Raw genomic sequence first — 6,000 nt, 5'->3', positions numbered from 1 at the left:
ACAACCTGCTCTTCCCTTATCTATCTACTCTCTGCATCTGTACCCATATAATCTGCTTTCCTTGCAGCTGTTATAGATAACTGTCTGTGTCCCTAAGGCCAAATCCCCTTCTTAAGCATGAAATCCCATTTCTTCTTTCTTATCGAAGAGGTAGCTCTATCAATTCTCTTTTCATCATCAAATTTTTCCTCTCTGTTGGATAATTCCCATCATCAAACATGCCATAATTTTCCCCATCTTAAAACTTGACTTCATGTCTTCCCTTAGCTACATACCACTTCTCTATTCCTTTTTATAACAACAGCCCTCCAAAGAGTTGTCTCTTCTCAACTGTCTCTGGTTCTTTTCTTTACATTCTCTTTTGAACCCAGTCCTGTCATACCGTTTGTCCCAATCACCCCACTGAAATATTCCTTATCAAGGTCACTAATAGTCTCCATATCGCTAAATCCAATGATCAATGAACAGTTTTCACCTTACTCTACTATATGATAAAACTAGTCACTCCTCTTTCAGTACTTTTTTCACTTAACTTATAGGATATCATACTGTTCTGCTTTTCTCCCCACCTCACCGTCTAATCCGTTTCTGTCTCCATTTGGGTTGTCCTCATCTGCCTACCCTCTAACTGTTAGAGTGTTCCAAGGTTTAGTTCTTGAGTCTCTATCAACATCTGCTTTTCTGACAATATCATCTAACCTTATAATTTAAAATGTCATAAATATGTTGGCGAGCTTCCCTGGTGGCTCAAATGGTAAAGAATCCATCTGCAATTTACATCCATGCTGGATCAGTCCATTCCACCTCAGACTTATCAGTCCATATCACCAGACTACAATTGGGATGTCTAAAAGGCACCTCAAATTTTACATATTTAAAAACAATATCTCAATCTTCCTCCCACACCCATTCTTCTTCCATTTTCTCTGCTTCAGTAAGAGGCAATTCTAGCCTTCTAGTTAAGATTGAATTCTTAACTTAAAACTTAACTCCTCTCACACTACATATCTGATTTGTCAGCAAATCCTGTTGCTTCTGTCTTAAAAATATACCCAAGACCCATTCATTTCTCACCATCTCTACTACTAACACCCTCAAAGCCTCTAACCATCTCTTTGCCTGAATTAATGTAATCATCTCCTAACTGCTTTCCCCACTAGAGCCTCAGTGACTCACTTTCCCACCACTCTCCATTTGTTCTAGTGTGATCATTTCAAAATGTAACTTAGATCATATCCCCCTTCAATTCAAAACTCTCCAATGACTTTTACTCAGAGTAAACTCTAAAATCTCTCTCTCATGGTCTAGACTTTTGCTTGTACCATATTATTACTCAGAAATGAAATCTGATATACAGCAACCTTATCTATTAGAATATAAACAAGAACCAGATTATAGCATGATGGTTCAGGGGTGTACATTGGAGTCTTTCAAGAATTTGTCTGTTTTAGAAATATACATGCCAACAAAGGCAAAAAAATAAACAAGTGGGACTGCATCAAATAAAAGAGCTTCTATACAGCAAAGGAAACAAGCAACAAAGTGAAAAAGCATCCTATGGAATGGGATAAAATACTTGCAAACCATATATCTGATAAAGGGTTAATATCCAAAATATATAAAGAAATCATACAATTCAATAGCAAAAACACCCCCAACAACCCAATTTTAAAAATGGGCAGAGTTTTTCAAAGAAGACAAATGGTCAACAAATACCTGAAAAGTTGCTCAATATCACTAATCAGAAGGGAAGTGCAAATTAAAAGATTGAGACAACACCTCCTACCTCTTAATATGGCTGTTACCAAAAAGACAAGAGAGAACGAGTGTAGGTGAGGATGTGGAGAAAAGGGAACCCTTGTGCACTGTTGACAGCAATGCAAACTGGTTCAGCCACTATGGAAACAGAATAAACGTTCCTCAAAAAGTTAAAAACAGAACTACCGTCAGTTCAGTTCAGCTCAGTCGCTCAGTCGTGTCCAACTCTGCGACCCCATGAATCGCAGCACGCCAGGCCTCCCTGTCCATCACCAACTCCCGGAGTTCACTCAGACTCACGTCCATTGAGCCGGTGATGCCATCCAGCCATCTCATCCTCTGTCGTCCCCTTCTCCTCCTGCCCCCAATCCCTCCCAGCATCACAGTCTTTTCCAATGAGTCAACTCTTCGCATGAGGTGGCCAAAGTACTGGAGTTTCAGCTTTAGCATCATTCCTTCCAGATAAATTCCAGGGCTGATCTCCTTCAGAATGGACTGGTTGGATCTCCTTGCAGTCCAAGGGACTCTCAAGAGTCTTCTCCAATACCACAGTTTAAAAGATTCAATTCTTTGGTGCTCAGCCTTCTTCACAGTCCAACTCTCACATCCATAACCCAGCAATTCCACTTCTGGGTATATATACAAAGGAAATGAAAACAGGATGCTGAAGAGATTATCAGCACTCTCACATTCTACTGCATAACAGCCAAGACATGACAACAATTCAAGTGTCTGTTAAGGGATGATGAATGAACAGAGAAGATAGGATATAAAATTCTGGGAAGGGAATATTCTTCCATTATTCAGCCATGAGAAAAAAGGAAATCCTGCTATTTGCAACAACATGGTTGGATCTTGAGGGAATTATGCTAAGTGAAATAAGCCAGACTGAGAGAAAAAATAAAATACTGCATGCTATCCCTTATATATGGAATCTGAATAAAAGGCTAAACTGATAGAAACAGAAAACAGAAAAGTGTTTGCCAGGGGTTGCAGAGGTGGGGAATAGGGAGAATTTGGTAAAAAGGTGCAAATTTTCAGCTTTAAAGTAATAAGGTCGGAGGATATACAATGTGGTGAGTGTAGTTGGGAACACTCTACTGTATAACTGAAATATGCTAAGAGAGTAGAATGTAAATGTTCTCACCAAATAAACACGTGAGGTGATGGATGTGCTAATTAACTGGATGGGAGGAATCTTTTCACAATGTATAAGAATATGGTATATCATCACAGTATACACTTTATCTTATAATTTTTTAAATTATATCTAAACAAAGCTGAGAAAAAGTCCTTAAAAAAAAAAGAAAGAAGAAATATACACGCCAGACTTACTGAATCAGTTACTTTTGGGTCCAGTCTTTGGCATGCATAATTTGAAAATTCTCCAAATGACTTTGCTATAGCCCCTAGGAATTAAGAATCACTGATTTTATACAAAGTTGAAACTATTTTGGTATCAGGAGGCCCGACCATACTCCTTGACTGTTACTGATAATCCCTGATATCTTTGAGTCTGTTTACTTGCTTATAAAATGAAAATGAAGAAGTTATACTATGTGTATCAAATGTCTCTGAAATAAAAAGTAAGACAGTTGAGTAGAATGAACTGGGAGATTGGGATTGACTTATATACACTACTGATACTATGTTTAGAATAGATGATGAGAATCTACTGTAGAGCACAGGGAACTCTACTCCATGTTCTGTGGTGACCCAAATGGGAAGGAAAGCCAAAAAGAGATGCATGTATACATACAGCTGATTAACCCTGCTGCAGAGTAGAAATTGGGCTTCCCTGGTAGCTCAGCTGGTAAAGAATTCACCTGCAATGCAGGAGACTCCAGTTCAATTCCTGGGTTGGGAAGATTCCCTGGAAAAGGGATAGGCTACACACTCCAGTATTCTTGGGCTTCCCTGGAGGCTCAGATGGAAGACCTGAGTTCGAGCCCTGGGTAGGAAGATCACTTGGAGGAGAGCATGGCAACTCACTTCAGTATTCTGGCCTGGAGAATCCCACGGATAGAGTGACCTGGCATGCTGCAGTCCATGGGGTCGCAAAGAGTCGAAGACAGTTGAGCAACTAAGCAGAGCGTAGCACAGAGCAGAAACTAACAACATTGTAAGGCAGCTATACTCCAGTAAAAATTAATTTTAAAAAGATAGCTGAGCAGTTAAAATATATATCATAAAATACATGTACTATATTTAACAGAATGATTCATACTTTTTACTTATTCACATTCTTTTTTTTAGATCCAAATCATTTTGTCCAAGGAAAATTTTAAATAAACAAGATATTCTACAGATAGCCACAATGACATTAAGAGAAGACAATGATTAGAATGGCAACAAAGAGGACAGGAAACACAAATGACAATAGCAAAATCACAGTAGTTGTGGACCACAGTGGATAACAGAAAGTAATTCTGTAGAGTGTGATAAAAGTTATCATTATTTTGCAATTATATGGCATAAATAACAGATAACAAATGATCATGTTAAATCATCAATAAAAAGATTAAACTCCATGAATTCTGTTTTTAAAGCAAGAAAATGTTTAATGCATTTGATTAAGATTTCTAAGCACAAGCACTGAAATGAATAATATGAGATATTATAAGGCATTAGTTATCTGGTATCAAAAAGCTCAACCACTTTGATGAAGCTCTCTTGATCCTGCCACCTTCCCTGGCTCCAAAACCAACCAGGGCTGGTTAGGTACTCCTCCTATTTGCTCCCATAATATGCTGCACAGTTCTATCATTTCACTAACCACACTGTCATTTATCTGCCAGTATCTCTTCTATTAGATTCTTGAACTTAAGAGCAGGAACTATATTATTCAACTTTGTAAGCCTAGAACATAGCATAATACCTAGCACATATTAGATATTTGGATATGCTTGGTTAAATCAAGGAAAAGATTCAGGGTGTCTCATTTTCTAAGGTTTTATTATATTCTGTTTATTATTTTACTGAATTTCAGTGATTCTCAAGTACAGTTCTGAGAATAAACTAAATTAGAACCAATAGGAAGGCTTATTAAAAAAAAATATTCTTGGATAACTCCTGATGCCTCCAGGGTGGGGCTCAAAAAAAAGATAGCTCCCTAGGTGATTCTGATACATAATTAAGTTGGACAACCATTTAAGTACATCACTTTTGTCTCTAATGGTATTTCAAATGTCTAACGTTGCCTCCCCTAAATGACTATAACTCCTTCCAAAACAGCCACCATGTAACACAATTTCCAGGTAGCATGCCCTCCTAGCCTTGCAATGTATCAAGTCTGTTAGACAGTTCCCTTCTGGCAGTATATACTCCCAAACTGGACTGACCTACTCATCTATACTCTTCACCACAAAATACTTTCCTTAATCAAATCTTTTCATGTTTCCTTCCAGAGTTAGAAGAGAAGATGCCCTTCTTCCTTTCCAAACTGCTGAATTAAACTAAGTTTAATTTACCTCAAATGTAATGAGTCCTAAGAACTTTAAACCACAGCTTGCAGCTATGACATTGTATCTTTTATGTGGGTGAGTGATCTCCAAGGGAAAGCGTGACATTATAACAAGTATTGCTCTTGACACAGTAAGTGGTACCTTGCTGCTATACTAAGGGTTCAACATGATGGAGAGTAATGCCAAACTCTAAGAAATGTGTTTTATATTTAAATCAGGTCATCAGGGATCCAATACTTAGTCATGACAGACTTTACAGCTACAAAAGGAATGGTTTTTCTCAATAGGCAGCAACAGTATGTGCTGATCATTAAGTGGGAAATGGAACCATACTGTAACTTTGGTCCTTCTCATTTATTCACCTCTACTTTTTACTGGCCTTCCCTGGTGGCTCAGATGGTAAAGCGTCTGCCTGCAATGCGGGAGACCCAGGTTCGATCCCTGGGTCGGGAAGATCCCCTGGAGAAGGAAATGGCAATCCACTCCAGTACTATTGCCTGGAAAATCCCATGGACAGAGGAGCCTGGTAAGCTACAGTCCATGGGGTCGCAAAGAGTCAGACACGACTGAGCGACTTCACTTACTTTTTATTGGAAACCAAATCAAGATCAAGTATAATAGATTTTGCTTCATTTGAAGAGTTTATTCATTGTGTGTAATTTTTAAAAAGAACAAATTTAGTAAAGAAAATGATACATACCAGGAAAGAGCAGTGTATGTTTTAAATGTTCTTTAATAAGTTTGGTTTGATATGTGTGCCTGTAAACTATTATTAAAG

General features: G+C 38.1%; 1 protein-coding gene across 1 annotated transcript in view; it reads right to left on the bottom strand.

Annotated features, from left to right (window-relative positions):
- The window catches only part of RABL3 (RAB, member of RAS oncogene family like 3), a 37,667-nt gene that overhangs the window by 17,193 nt on the left and 14,474 nt on the right, over positions 1-6,000 (bottom strand). The gene's annotated exons all lie outside the window — the stretch shown is intronic.

This window comes from Oryx dammah, unplaced genomic scaffold (genome assembly GCF_014754425.2).
Source record: "Oryx dammah isolate SB20612 unplaced genomic scaffold, SCBI_Odam_1.1 HiC_scaffold_2, whole genome shotgun sequence".
In the NCBI taxonomy this organism is placed as follows: Eukaryota; Metazoa; Chordata; class Mammalia; order Artiodactyla; family Bovidae; genus Oryx; species Oryx dammah.
The sequence above is the reverse complement of the archived record's forward strand: the minus strand, read 5'-3'. Positions and strand labels throughout refer to the sequence as shown.